At 45.8% G+C, this 16,369-nt stretch overlaps 1 pseudogene across 1 annotated transcript; it reads right to left on the minus strand.

Moving 5' to 3' along the window:
- Nucleotides 1–1,941: 1,941 nt before the first annotated feature.
- Nucleotides 1,942–16,048, minus strand: LOC310796725 (inhibin beta A chain pseudogene; annotated as a pseudogene). Its single transcript has 2 exons — nt 15,253–16,048; nt 1,942–2,825 (listed from the first exon to the last, which is right to left on the minus strand). The product of its transcript is annotated as an inhibin beta A chain pseudogene (transcript).
- Nucleotides 16,049–16,369: the final 321 nt, after the last annotated feature.

The following is a 16,369-nucleotide window of genomic DNA, read 5'->3' on the forward strand; positions in this document are numbered from 1 at the left end:
ATGATCTCTGTTAGACAGATGGAGAGACTCAGGTCCCTGCATGAGAACCAACACGCTCAAAAGGTTCTCAACTATCTGGGACTCGTTTTTGGCCTACTTCGACGAGGTTAAGAATGATAAGTGACTGAGATTAGGGGTGGTGTCTCGTGGACCCCTTGCATGGGATCTCATGCACATTGCAAGCACATAAGCACCTTATGCGGCTGATCAGTAGCGGAGCGTACACCGGGGCAGAGGGTGCGCCCGCCCCGGGCCCACTCCCATCCCAATTTCTTTTTTTCTTTTTTTTGCATGCCAGGCCAGGCCAGGCCTGAGTGTGAGAGCAATTAAATCAGTAGACAATAACATTGGTGTGTTTAAAATGAGATATTCCACTAAATATGGCTAAAACAGATTCAAACGTGCAAAAAAGGCAAATTTTTCTTTAAAAAAAAAAATTGGGATTGGGGGCCCCCCTAAGAGCTTCGCCCCCTCCGGGCTGATAGGGTTGCTTCGCCCCTGTGGCTGATAGCACCACGTTGTAACGATGAATGTCAGTGATGTATGTATTTCTTTCCTTTTCTTTCTTTTCCTGTGTCTGAACCGGTTTGTCTTGTTTGTATGTTGTTCCATAACAATTTTAAATAAAATATATATAAAAAAAAATTCAAAAATAGAACACTGTATCAAAAAGGAATCTGTTGAACACAATATAGAGACAAAACAAGTCAGGACCGATGAAGAAAATGTCACATTACATCATAGACTTCAAATCTACTGCAGTTTTCTCAGCTGGTTTAGATGTTCTCAATGTGGAGACAGTCACTCCACACAAGAAATCCAATGTACAACCCACTTCTGACCCACTTCTGACCCACTTCTGACCCACTTCTGACCCACTTCTGACCCACTTCCACGAAATGGAACAGAAATACATGATGGAAATTAATCTGAAAGTACAAGAGAGTCTTTGCTGATGTCAGGACTATTGTCAACTATTGACAGTAATGTCTCCAAGCTCTGTCACTCTGACAGTTTCCATTGAACTGTACAGTCTAGGACATCCTAAAGGGAAGAGAAGTGGGCTTGTTGCTGGAAGCTCACTGGTTCAAATCCCCCTCTTTTACTCTGGTGTCCTTCAGCAAGTCAGCTCCATCCTAACTGCTATAGTGAATGTGTTAACATAATAACAAATTAACATTAGTGAAGGCAGCAGTTTGTCTCTGAGCTGGTTAAGACCAAGGGCCTTATCTTAGGCCCAGTGCAAGGTGTTGTTAATGCTAGTCTCTAGCAATCAAAATTTCCCTTTTTTTCTTTCAATTACCACTGGGGGCTGTACATCAATGGATGGGTTTCAGCAATGAAAAGAAAAAAGTTTTTTTGAGTGCTAGAAACTAGCAATGACAACACCTTGCACAGGGGTGTAAGTTAGGGCCCAAAGTGTTTTTATAGGGGCACAGCATATCTGCCTGTCATGTCCACTGTCCCATCGTCTCTAAAAGTTTCATCAGAAGGTCTCTTAGGAGCAGCCACACTCTTATACGATCATGTTCTCAATGTCCTTCTTGATAATCTCTTTTACTGTGGTGCCCCTCAGCAAGGCAGCTCCCCCCTAACTGCTATAGGGCAGCTCTGAACATCATAATGTACTGTATGACATTAGTCAAGGCAGCAGTTTGTCTCTGAGCTGATTAAGACCAAGTCTTTTTAAAGGGACACAGCTTAAGAGTTTAAGAGTTTGTCCATAAAATCTCTTAGGAGCACCTGCAATCTTCTATAAGCATGTTGTGGATGTCTTTCTTGATGATCTTCTGCTCCTCGTAGTAGAGCATGCTCTGCCTGCCCACTGTCCCATCACATCTAAAGCCCATGGCACACTAAACAAACATCTGTGTTTGTCCCTGTTTGTTGTAGAATGTTTGATTGGTGTGGCATGGGCTAAGAGTTTGTTCAGAAAGTGTCTTAGGAGCAGCCACACTCTTCTACGATCATGTTCTGAATGTCCTTCTTTATGATCTTCTGCTCCTCGTTGTAATAGAGCATGGACATGGGGTGGAGCCTGACAGGCACGCAGCACGATCGGATGTTCTGGAAGGGGGCGTGACCACGGAGGCGGTAGTGGCTGATGACCGTGGAGTGGAAGGAGAGGGCGGAGCCTGTGATGCTCCCCACGTGGGCGGGGCAGTCCCCCTCGCAGTAGTTAGCGTGGTACCCGGGTGGTGCGATGATCCAGTCGTGCCAGCCGATGTCCTTGAAGTTAACATAAAATTGCCGCTTGCAGCAGATGCGTATTTTCCCATCGCACTCCAGACCTCTCTTGACCCGCATGTGGTCAGGCTCATCCCGTGCTCTGAGGGCCACCAAGAGGAAGGGCCGGTGAGACTGCTCCCTGTCTTTAGCCCCACCCCCAGCCTCTTTAGCCCCGCCCCCAGGCTGCTCCCTGTCTTTAGCCCCACCCCCGGGCTGCTCCCTGTCTTTAGCCCCGCTTCCTGGCATCATGAGGGGCGTGGCTCCGGCGTCGGCGCACAGCGGGCAGGAAACATTCAGCGTTAGCACCCGCTCGCCGCGGTCCAGCAGAGTCTGCATGCTACGTGCCACACTTAGCATGTGCCAACCACTACGCCGTGCATCAACCGCCTTCTCTGACACAAGCTCCTCCTTCTCTGACACAGACTCCGCCTCCTGGCGCTTATGGCGTTGGAGCAGCTGCAGCGTTAGCATCACCTTGCCTTTGGTTCGGTTGCCCTTGGCTAGCTTGAGGAAGATCCAGACGTTGGCTTGCTCCACCACACAGGAGACCATTCCCTCTGTGGAAATGTCAAAGGTCACAGTGGATGGAGAATCCCCTGGTGCATGAAAGAACAGAAAAACAGTTCACATGTTAGCATGAAATATTAGTCACATTTATACAGTAGTATGGCACAGCTGTTTAGTTTAAGTCGTTCTCAACAAAAACACTAAACCCCCTTTTAGATTGGCCCAAAAAGCCACTAATATCCACAAACTACTGGCTTTTTCTTCGGTCTAAAATGTAACAAGCCGTTCAGTTTAGGCAATAGATTCACACTGCAACATACCCGGCTGAGAACGGCATGCGATATAACGGGCTGTTACAAATCAGCATTTTCTTCTTATTCGGTGTAAATTTAATGTAGATGCTGGCTGCCCATTTTCCGGCGCGAGTCAGTGATTCAGTGATTCTCACAGGCTGAAATTTGACTTTCTTAACGGTTAATTACTTTAAAATGTCTTTACATTGTATCCAATGGAACCCAAATGATGGAATATGGAGACAGAAAAAGGCATCTCCCCAATTTAGTGCAAGAGCGTCAGGCGTCAAGTCATCCAGAATGTAAGTACTGCTTTAGGGCTTCAATAATAAAACCCTTTATTGTAACATTAACATTAATATTAATATTAATTTTGAGTAATGCTTTACAGCCACAGTTTCCGTCCATATGTAATCTTAACATCACAACGAGTATTTTGATACAAGGTTTGCTGCTTTGTTTGTTGAAATGCCCTTTTCTCCTCCAACATGCATTGCTGGCTGTTTACTTTGATTTAAATATCATTTTGGAAGTTCTAACCTGAAGTTTCTATTTTATTCTGCTAACCTGACACTGTGCAGCCATGTGAGCAAACTGCTCAGGGGAGGAAGGATGCTGAAGAGCCTCCTCCAGGGGAGCCCCTGAAAGGCTTGTGAGGCAATGTGAAAATGTAGCCTATTTGTAATGCTTAGCCCACACTGCTTTACAGGTAATACCCATTTAAAAAAATATATATAAGCGGTACCTTTGAAGTAAAAAATGTATAACGTTAATGGTATGGCCTTAAATAGAATTTGAAATATATTTAAATACAACATCCTAATGGAAGTTGCCTTTTGTGCTCAATGTGGGCAAAATGTGCCAAGATTTTGTTGATTCAAGCTCTGCTGTTTGTGACTGCTGGTTCACCTGGGATTTGTTTACTTTAGAAGAGAGGCCGCGTGTTAAGCCCAATTTATGGTTCAACACTTTTGAAACTGTCTCTTGACAGATATGAAGTCTTTAACGGCTCTCCACACTTTCCTTTGGTGTCACATACCTGGAGAATGTCATGTCATGGACATATATTGTATGATATTTTGTCGCACACTGTGATTGGATAGAGAGAGAGTTCCGTCTGTGATTGGCTAGAGAGAGAGTTCCGTATGTGACTGGCTAGAGATAGAGTTATGTCAGTGTAGTGGCGCACTGATTGGATAGAGAGAGAGTTCCGTCTGTGATTGGCTAGAGAGAGAGTTCTGTCTGTGACTGGCTAGAGAGAGAGTTCTGTCTGGGACTGGCTAGAGAGAGAGTTCTGTCAGTGTAGTGGTGCACTGTGATTGGCTAGAGAGGGAGTTCTGTCTGTGATTGGCTAGAGAGAGAGTTCTGTCTGTGTAGTGGTGCACTGTGATTGGCTAGAGAGGGAGTTCTGTCTGTGATTGGCTAGAGAGGGAGTTCTGTCTGTGATTGGCTAGAGAGGGAGTTCTGTCAGTGTAGCGGTGTCTGACAGCCAGCCTGCCCGGGCCAGCAGCTTCCTCCCCGGTGAAAAGAGTCAGGGGTGGTGTGGGACGGAGTGGAGGTCTGGAGGAGCGGAGATATTATCTGAAAAGGGAAGCGAGCTGTTGTCTGTCAAAACCGATGTGGGGAGATACAGATACGAGTTAGGGTAGTCTCGCAGGAAGCTTGATGACGTCGACGGTGGGTCTGACTACGTGAGACTACCCAGCAAACATAGACCGGCCACAAGGTGACGTTGTCTCCATGTTCCCTCAGAGTAGCGTTTCTACTGTCCCTTGCAAAACAAGTAATATTGATCTTATAGTGCTTTGAAAACACCACAATGTAGGTGTCTTCTTTTGTGTTTTAGTTGAATAAAACTACATTTGATTGACAATTTGGTGGTGTGATCAGATAGGCACAGTGTGACGTGTACTCCACGTGCACTGACTACTATTATTGAACACTCATTTTTTTTAAATATGAAAACATGTTTATGTCATATAAACATGTTTATATGACATATAAATATATGCCTATAGTTTTAACCTGTAGTGTGTGTAAGTGTCCATAGCAAGTGCCTCTTATTGTATTTATCACAAGCTTCCTGAGTCCTGTGGTGTATGCCCCATTACTCTTGCCCTAACTGAACGCAGTGTGCTCTGGGTAAACACACATTATCGTATCATATAAAATATATACCTGTCTCATCGTTGGTTAAAATCATCAAACTGAAGTTCTAGTATGAACCTTCAACATTGAGGACAGTATAAGCCATACAGAGTAGACGCACGCACAGTCAACATAAAGTCTTACATTATCATACATGATCTAAAATAAATAAAATAAAATAATCTCATCGCTGGTTGGAATCATGAAACTGAATTAGCGAGATAGCCTTGCATGCACATTCCAGTAGGAACCTTCGTTGAAAGTATATATGCCAAAATGCAGAGAGTATTTTCAACAAGTGAATAGCCGAGTGGTTAAGAGAGAGGACTCTAAAGCAGGCATGCTCCCGCTCGAGGATGTCTCTTTTCTCTCTGAACATAGCCGTTGTGGGAGCAGCATATTTCGACGTTGTGGGGAAGGAGACGATCTACGTCCAGGCCGTACAGGAAACTTCATCGACGTCGCTACGATTTCCATTCCGGATATATAATTAGACCCTGACTAGACGTAGTGGTTTGACGTGCAGAAGATGGTCGTTATACGTGAAAATGTTTGCTGGGTAGGTTAGGGTCTTTTTTATTTAAGGTCTTTTTTATTTAAAAAGTGGGTGTCAAGTCTTTGTGGATCGAACATCACAGTGTGACCGTCTATAACAATTTGTGTAAGCAGATCCCCGAAACGATCACCATTAACCCCACCCAAAATGCTACATTCCAACTTCCAACTCGTAAATGTAGTTTATGCCTCGGAGTGTATTTTTTTTTTTGCCCAAATCAATCTGGCAACAAGATATGCAAGTGAGACAATGTTAATCAGCGCAGATTGTTTCCACATGTGCTGATCAGATAGTCAGACTTTGGATAAGAATAAACCACACTGAAAAATACGCGAGCTATTTGACATTGATTGCAACCATTAATCCTCATGAATATTTCAGTGGTGAGTGAAGTTAGTTGGATAGTGATACTATTGTATATAATATTTTATAAAACGGCTCTCTCAAATCAAGCAATCTGATTGGTTCACAGCCATTGTATAAATCCAGTAACCCACTCCAATAACCCATGGCCATGGGTTATTGGTTGCCATGGCAACTCTCTTACTAAAAGCCTTTGGTTACCTCAAATGACAATGTAGAAAAAACAAATGGCGGAGACAGCTGTCAGATCCTTGTGAATCGATCTTCGCTTATAACTTTACTAATACTTCGCAGAAAATTATGTTTTGTACAAGAATAGATGTGGGCTAATGTCTTCTTTGCAAAAAAAAGGCTGTTAACCCCGCATTTAACCCCGCATTTAACCCCGTAACGTTAGTTGGTGTCGGGCTTTGCAGAAAGCACTCAGCTTCTCAGCAAGCGCTGAGAATGCAGCGCTGCGCTCGAGCTGCGTGTCGGGCTTTCCAGAAAGCTCTCAGCTTCTCAGCAAGCGCCAGGATTGGCCAATGTCAACTTCAGTCTCCAGAACGATCCAATCAAATCACCCGCACGTTCTTGCGGTTCCGCCTTACAGTAGTGTTTCAACTGACTCTATCAGAATAGCATGCCAGTCGGACTATTATATTATCATACTTGGAAACCGTTTTATAAAAGCAATATAGCACTTGAGCTGCGTGGTGTTGTGGCATATATCCCGCTGCTCAGCAGTTATCCCACTTGGCCTGCGGCCTCGTGGGATAACAGCTGATCAGCGGGATATATTCGCCACAACACACTGGCTCTCATGCTATATTGCTTAAGTATCGTGGGGCATCTGGTGATTCCCACCCGTAGTGGGGAAACTCACATGACACACATACTGGAAATGACTCACAGTGGACAGGAAGTGACTCATAGTGGAGACCGTCTCGCTCTAATAAACCGTCCAGCTGCGCTGATGTGAACACTTGTTAAGAAATGGAAGGCAGACTATAAACTAACTCAACTTAACTTAAAGATCATCTCAACTTAATTAAAATGTCATTAATTTGGACTGACCCTCCTCCTTACCAGTAGAATGCAGTTGTTCCACTCCCCCCTCTCCCACCTCCTGTCTCTTCCCATCATCTGACTGAATGGACAGAAATGTGCTGAACATAAAAGCATGAATGGAGCCGCTAAATATATTCAGTGCTAAAAAAAGACTGGTTTCAAAGAGATGGTGAGAGGCACACACACACACACACACACACACACACACACACACACACACACACACACACACACACACACACACACACACACACGCCCCCCACCCCACCATCTTCTCCTGTGTCCATGTAGGCCAGAGATGGGAAGTAACAAGTACAAATACTTAATTGGTACTGTACTTAAGTAGGATTTTCAGGTATCTGTACTTTCCTGAGTCTTTATTTTTCAGACAACTTTTTACTTTTACCTCTTACATTTTAACACACATATCTGTACTTTCTCCTTGCATTTTCAAAACAGGCTATTTACTTTAGTTTTAATGCATGACATACAAAAACAATGTAACATTGTTTCTCTCTCATCTCGTGCAGCTTTCCCTCATTATGTGCACCTTTTTTGTGGAAAAACCATATGACACAAATGATTAATCAAATGAAAGTCTTTATACGCCTTAAACATGTTGGAGAGGAATTTTAAGTTTAATAGTCTTCAGATTATATTAATATGACGTGAGCGTCAGTTAGCTTTGCACATAACAGCCAGTACAAATCATTTTTTTTACTTTGATACTTTATTACATTTCAGAGCCTGTACTTGTTTTGTTTTTAACCTTTACGCGAGTAAACAATTGAATCAGTCTTCTACTTTTACCAGTTTTATTTAACACAAGTAAATGTACCTCTACATCTCTGATGTAGGCTACCTCTATCTCTATCTGCCCCCCTCCCCTGCCCCAGAGTAATTACTGAAGCCCATATTTGGCAGAATGAGGTGATTATGTATGACCTGATACCAGAGGGTATCCCCCCCACCCCCACCCCACCCCATCGTTACCATCCCATAACGTCGGCGGGCCTTTGAGGGGCCTTTTTAATTGAACATTTCACTCAAAGGAGAGACTATTTATAGCCCACAGCCATTATGCACATTTATGTAAGCAAACAAGCCGAGAGAGAATGTGTTTGTCACGCGCCGCTTCACCACACAACTTCACCACACAACTTCACCACACAACTTCACCACACAACTTCACCACACAACTTCACCTTCACCACACAACTTCACCACACAACTTCACCACACAACTTCACCACACAACTTCACCACACAACTTCACCTTCACCACACAACTTCACCACACAACTTCACCACACAACTTCACCTTCACCACACAACTTCACCACACAACTTCACCACACAACTTCACCTTCACCACACAACTTCACCACACAACTTCACCTTCACCACACAACTTCACCACACAACTTCACCTTCACCACACAACTTCACCACACAACTTCACCTTCACCACACAACTTCACCACACAACACCACCACACAACTTCACACAACTTCACCACACAACACCACCACACAACTTCACCACACAACTTCACACAACTTCACCACACAACACCACCACACAACTTCACCACACAACTTCACCACACAACACCACCACACAACTTCACCACACAACTTCACCACACAACTTCACCACACAACTTCACCACACAACTTCACACAACTTCACCACACAACTTCACCACACAACTTCACCACACAACACCCTCAAACCCCAAAACCAGCCCCCACTGTCCAATTTGGAGCGAGTCCCCCACTGTCCCACATTACAGTTTTTCCTGGTTGTTTAAACATATTCCCTGATTCACTACCTCACTCCCTCAAAATCCTAAACACAAATCTCAAAACTCAAGCACAAAATGCTAAATCCTACACTTCCTTTGCACAAGCACACTTTGCCCTCAAAACTCAAGCACAAAATGCTAAATCCTATACTTCCTTTGCACAAGCACACTTTGCTCTCAAAACTCAAACACATACATCATACGAGTAGACATTCCAAGCACTCATTGAACACTGATGTGCAAAATGGAAAACACTATAGTATGAATGGAAAACACTTTATGAATGATCAGGAGAATGATACCTTTGCATGTTCATGTTGTAGGCTAGCATTTTCTCCTTTCGTAAAATACCCAAATATAAAGCAACAGAAATGTAGTAAAAAAGAAAATATTATACTGTATCTCAGACCCAACAGCAAACTGAATGGAATGCAATACAAATACATTCTTCCCCAAAACACAAAAACACAAAACACGAGTGTTTTGTGCTTAGAATTTTGGGGAAACAGACACCATTGAACACTGATGTGCAAAATGGAAAACACTATATATGAATGGAAAACACTGTAGGAATGCCTTAGCAGTGGAATCAGGACTTTGCATGTTCAGTGTTTCACCTGTTGGATGTGAAATATCGACATATATTGTTGTATTGATGATTGCAAATTGCACAACAGCCTTTGGAGTTTAGGAATGTGATTGGCAGTGTGTTCTGAGTGAACATCAGGAGTGGAAAATCAGGAAGAGTGTGCAAGATATGGAGAATTGTGTTTAGTGAGCTGAAATATGTGTGGTATGGAATGGGAAGATGTGTCTAAAGCAGGAAAATGTGTGGTATGGGATGGGAAGATGAGTCTAAAGCAGGAAATGTGTGGTATGGAATGGGAAGATGAGTCTAAAGCAGGAAAATGTGCTTGGAGTTTAGCAGAATTGGTTTAGCAGTTGGTAAATGAGTTAGAGATTGTGCACATTGTGTCTGATGTTCCCAAAAATCTGTTTAAACAACCAGGAAAAACTGTATTATGAAACCCACTGCCCTTGGAAGAAAAACATGCCCTACGAAGCATTCAAGCACCAGGATTTGCCAGGCAGGCAACCATTCAGATTGATCTGAGAGCGCACTAGGTATTTTCTTCTCACCTCAATCTGATATTTGAGGCAAGGAGGTGTGGTGGTCGTGTCATGTCGTAACATTACGTTACCTGTTATTTTCATTGCGCTAGCCTGTTCCGCGGTATTGTCTAAAACATGATGTTTATCAAGACAGCGTTATTCGGGTATTTATTCCGGTTTTAAGATTAAATTGAAGTTACTGTCCTGTGATCTGGCCATGTATTTTCACTTTTTACATTTCATGTTTTGTTCTGAATCGCAGGCATTATTATCTCCTCAAGTTTGCTTATGTAAAAAGAGAAAAAAGAGATGAGATTTACCTGCATCAACCCCAAGAAGAGTAATATCTCAGAGTTTTCCCATCAGATGCCAGTGCAAATGCCCAGGCGTTAATTCCACTCATGTTTGATCACAGGGGTGTGAGGATCACTGCACAATTCCCATCTAGGCGACAGAGAAACAATGTGGTTTCTATTACAATTTATTTATTAATCTATAGGCCTATTACAATTTGGGTAGCGCAATTACTAAAATAAAAGACTAACCTTTCTAGTGTTAATGTTGTGTTATAATTAAGTAATATTTGTTGCATGGTTTAGGAACTCAGAAGGTTTGAGTTATTGATCAAAGGAATGGTAGCTTCAGATGGTCTAGTCGAGCAATATTGATCCAATAAAGTGACATTAGCGTTCACATGTTTTTTTTTAATACTTTTTTTCCCCGATTTTTTTTATCCCATTTTATCCCCCATTAATGCTCACTTGATTTCTCAATCCTGGTTGCTACTCCATCCTCTGCCGATCTGGGCAGAGCCGAGACTGGCTCCATGCTTCCTCCGAGACATGGGCAGTCAGCCAGCCGCTTCTTTTCACCTGACAGAGGAAGCTTCACCGGTAGGACATAGCACGTGGGAGGTTCACACTATTCCAACCAGTTCCCCTCCCTCTGAACAGGCGCCCTTAATGACCAGAGGAGGAACCACATTAGCAACCAGGATATTGCATGTTTTTGTGAAGGGGGTTCCTATATGAAGGAAACCCCCGGGAGGCACGGGGAGAACATGCAAACTCCACACAGAAAGGCCCTTTTGCCAACCCCACCCGGGCGGTGGGCACTCGAGGACATGCGGACGGGCACGCATTCCTTCAGCGTTCACCTCGTCTCAGGTGGGAATCGAACCCACGACCTTCGAGCTGTGAGGCGATAGTGCTTACCACTGCACCACCGTACCTCCCGCGTTCACATATTACACTGACAAACGTACGTGACCATTTCAATGTCAGCTATCAACATTAATTCAGTTGGTTAATGAAATCGCTATGATGTATGGATGCAGAGTGTGTGGGAGATTTGTGCTGTGTGAGCCTGAGCTGTCAAAAATGAACACTGGGGCGTATTGGCTCGCTCCAGGCCAATCCTGGTGCTTGAATGCTGTGCAGGGCGTGTTTTGACTCCAAGGGCAGTGGGATCCATAAGAACACCACTGTCCCATGTGGAGCCAGTCCCCACTCTCCCATGTGGAGCCAGTCCCCACTGTCCCATGTGGAGTGAGCTCCACACTGTCCCATGTGGAGCGAGCCCCCCACTGTCCCATGTAGAGCCAGTCCCCCACTGTCCCATGTGGAGCGAGCCCCCCACTGTCCCATGTAGAGCGAGCCCCCCACTGTCCCATGTTGAGCGAGCCCCCCACTGTCCCATGTAGAGCGAGCACCCCACTGTCCCATGTAGAGCGAGCCCCCCACTGTCCCATGTAGAGCGAGCACCCCACTGTCCCATGTAGAGCGAGCACCCCACTGTCCCATGTAGAGCGAGCCCCCCACTGTTCCATGTAGAGCGAGCCCCCCACTGTCCCATGTAGAGCGAGCACCCCACTGTCCCATGTAGAGCGAGCCCCCCACTGTCCCATGTAGAGCGAGCACCCCACTGTCCCATGTAGAGCGAGCACCCCACTGTCCCATGTAGAGCGAGCACCCCACTGTCCCATGTGGAGCGAGCCCCCCACTGTCCCATGTGGAGCGAGCCCCCCACTGTCCCATGTAGAGCGAGCACCCCACTGTGCCATGTAGAGCGAGCCCCCACTGTCCCATGTATAGCCAGTCCCCCACTGTCCCATGTAGAGCGAGCCCCCCACTGTCCCATGTGGAGCGAGCCCCCCACTGTCCCATGTAGAGCGAGCACCCCACTGTGCCATGTAGAGCGAGCCCCCCACTGTCCCATGTGGAGCGAGCCCCCCACTGTCCCATGTAGAGCGAGCCCCCCACTGTTGCATGTAGAGCCAGTCCCCACTGTCCCATGTGGAGCGAGCCCCCCACTGTCCATGTAGAGCCAGTCCCTCACTGTCCCATGTGGAGTGAGCCCCCCACTGTCCCATGTAGAGCGAGCCCCCCACTGTTGCATGTAGAGCCAGGCCCCACTGTCCCATATAGAGCCAGTCCCCCACTGTCCCATATAGAGCCAGTCCCCCACTGTCCCATGTAGAGCCAGTCCCCCACTGTCCCATCTCTCGTTATATTCTAACAGTTTGTTTGAAAGTAATTTTGTAATTTTGTAAAAGTGGCTGCCGTAAACCCTTTCGTTTCACTTCCTGATCTTCCGGCCCGCACACAGACTATAATCAGCAAGACAGCACTCGTCGATTCACTCGGCGTTGGTCTGTCCCACTTTAAGTCCATACTTGAAGTATGCCTGAGTTCTTTACTGATATTTGCTTTTCACGTATGATAATATATAATATATATATATATAATAATTAGGGCTGTCAAACGATTAATTTTATTAATCGCAATTAATCTTGCGATGAACTATAGTTCATCGCGATCAATCGCATCTTTGCATCGCATGTTTAAATTATTTTGCATTTCAAAGCATTTTTAATTAGATATTAATCATTCTTACCAGTGTGTCATGATTGGGAATCAAATGAATGCAAATAAATGTACTTTGTGATCTTGAATTTTAGATTTGTTTTCAATTCAATAGAAGTGGAATGTAGACAGGAGTACGGCAACCATTTTAGGGCATCCTCGTCCGTCAGAGTATAGGCTATCATTCCTCAGTCTAAGCGTTGTCAGTTGTCATGTCTCCTATAGTAAACCGTCGAGTGTGCTCTGAAACACCTTCAGTCCTCACACGAAAACGCTGTCATTCCTCCTGCCTCACTTATCACTCAAACTAGCTGTCACTAGCTGTCACTCAAACAAGCAGGAGACAGGAAACCGGCTTGACTACAAGTACGGGTGCGACGAAGGGACAAAATAGCGGCATGTGATTAAAAGCCCTAATAATAATATAATAATGATGCTGGTTGAAGTTGAGTTGACGTGCCGAAATACACTCTGCGTTCCCAGATTGGCTCGTCTCTGCTGGAGGATGAGATCTTGTCGCTCCAGGCTCCTGCTGGACAGTTTTGGAACTGTTCAGGGAGGAACTGCAAACATGAGAAAATGTGCCATCTCATTGACTCGACTTGCTGTATTTATGTGAGTCGGACTTTACCCACATGAAGATTGTGAAGTCCAAATACCATTCCTGCTTGAGACTCACCATCAGCAGCATATCATGTCCAGATGACACCTTCCTGGCTGCCTCCATTCAGTGCAAGCCATCATCAGAATAAGGTAGGAACCCTTAACCATAAAATGCATACATTTTCTTTCTGATTCCACTTGGGTCTGTGTGTGACATAAACCTTGCAGCCTTGTGCGTAAATGTTCACTGTGTGTTGAACCTATGAGTTGGGAAAAAACATTTTCCCTCATTAAATCTCGCCCCCCCAGGGGTCTCCGAGAAGGAGAATATTTTATTCTCATTATTTGAGGTTTCCATACCAAATTTCAAGCTGAGAGAGAGGCCGCCATATCCGCATTATCTGATCAGCCCGTGACGTCAGTCAAGCCCAAGCATTATGTCAGTCATGACGTCAGTTGTCCTCAGTTCATCCCGTCCATATGACGTCAGTCATGACGTCAGTCATCGCCAGTTCATCCTAGTATATATAGCGAGGGTTGTACGTCACCCCCCACTCTGACGGATCATAGCAGCAGCCGGCATTGCGGCTGTTCATTCCCCCTGAAACCGTCCTCTGAAGCTGTCATTTCATCCCACCACCTCCCCAGTCCACCACCAACGAGTGTTGACTCCCGAAGAATCCCCCACGGGGGGAGGGGGGGGGGGGGGGGGGGGGATTCTCTATTCTAGCCCATATAGATGCCGCCCTCTCGCCTAAAGAGGAGCGCCACCTTACAATGGAGTCATACGCCAAAGTACTTGCCATGCACGCCATTTGGTAAATAAAGTATCTTGTTAAACCTTACCGACCAGTCTCTCATGATTGAAATATTTGTATACTATTTGATCTATCTTTGCTGTGACTGGATTGTGATAGACAGGCTGGTGAAAGGTTGTACAGCGACTGTCTGTTTTAACCGCAGCTCTCATTTAACGTCATCGCTTAAAAAATTAAGATAATATATTACCAAACTCAAAAACATGCCAAATTAACTGTAGATTAACTCAATATATAGACGGAATGAAAACTCTAATAGGCAACTAAAATCATCAAATAGGATAGGCGTGGTCGGAAGACTATATTTAACCATGACTTTAGCTGAGAAACGCACCGACATCTATAGGATGAGTCAGCGTGACATCAATGTCAAATGATGAAATGCGGAACCCCAGCAGCAGTTAACTAGTAAACAAACATTAATATCTCAAAAACTATACATCACATCGCTTATATTTTAACCCACAAAAAGGGACCTTCCAGTGGCCTTATTATTAACGATATTGCCTTGGTGATGTGTGTGCAAAGCGTTTATAGCCTATAATTGATGACTTGCATCAATGCGTCTGTGTAAGACTTCCCTGTCTGGAGCACTATAGGGGGACCGCTGATTGCACGGAGTATTTCGCACACTGGGAGACCCCCTCCATCTCCGGGAGACCTCCGACCATCTCCCACCTCCATTATAACCTAATAATTTAATTTCAACCCCCACCAAAACTGTGGACTTCAAAACTGTCGACAAACGTAACTATTTCACAATTTTCTATGAGACTGTGCTGTGTGGGTTGGTTATTTACGCGACCGGTAGAGGTCGCTTAACTTTAAAACCTGATTTTAGATTGTAAAATGTTGTAAAATGCTTGTGCCAGTATACGACAATAAACGTGCAACACTGACCTGGCTTTGCGAAGGTGATGACTTCGGCGGGCGGTTCGGGGGGCGCGGCGTCGGTTAGGCTCCGCCCCTCGTCATGGATGGTCACAACCCCCAGGTGCAGCTTCCTGATGGCGTTGAGCAGTGCAGCGCGCGGCATAGCAGGGGGCGCTGTGAGGTTAGGCCGCACGCTCAGGTGCAGCGAGGAAAGGATGTGCTGCTTCACCGCCTCCACCATGTCGCTATGCCCTGCCCCCATGTCACTATGCCTCATCCCCATTTCGCTATGCCCCGACCCCGGAGATCTTTTCCCCGCCCCCATGTCACTCTGCCCCACCCCCATGTCACTATGCCCTGCCCCTGGAGAGTTCCACCCCGCCCCCATGTCATTATGCCCTGCCCTCATTGCACTATGCCCTGCCTCCATGTCGCTATGCCCCACCCCCATGTCACTATGCCCCCCCTGCATGTTGCTATGCCCCGCCCCCATGTTGCTATGCAGCGCCCCCGGATCGTCCTGCCCAGCGTCCATGTCGCTATGCCCCACCCCCATCTCACTCTGCCCCACCCTTATGTCACTCTGCCCCACCCCTATGTCACTCTGCCCCGCCCTTATGTCACTCTGCCCCACCCTCATGTCACTCTGCCCAGCCCCTGGAGAGGAGGAGGCGTTCCTCTGAGCCAGAGCACACGCCGGGCAGGGCGAGGTCGACGTCCCCTCCTGTGAGGCCGACGCCCCCTCGGCCATCAGAGAGGCGGAGACCGACTGCAGACTGACCACCACCACCAAGACTGCTGCTAGCACACATAATGAGGCCATGCTGCGCACACACTAACACACACACACACACACACACACACACACACACACACACACACACACACACACACACACACACACACACAGCCTCTGATGCCTGCCAAGGTGCTGAGGAGATGCAGGACACAGCAGTGGTGCAGAATGCAGCAGGTCAATCCAAACAGCTGGTGTAGAAAGTTAAGTAAAATCCTTCTTCAGGGTTCACTGCTGTCCTCTCGTCTTCTCTGTCCTCTCTGTCCTCTCTTCTTCTCTTCTCACTGGTGGTCGTTCAAGTCATTCAGTATCGATCTCTCCTGTCTGTCCTAACCCTTATTTTGATTG

The sequence above is a fragment of the Poromitra crassiceps genome (genome assembly GCF_964638095.1).
Source record: "Poromitra crassiceps genome assembly, chromosome: 23".
In the NCBI taxonomy this organism is placed as follows: Eukaryota; Metazoa; Chordata; class Actinopteri; order Beryciformes; family Melamphaidae; genus Poromitra; species Poromitra crassiceps.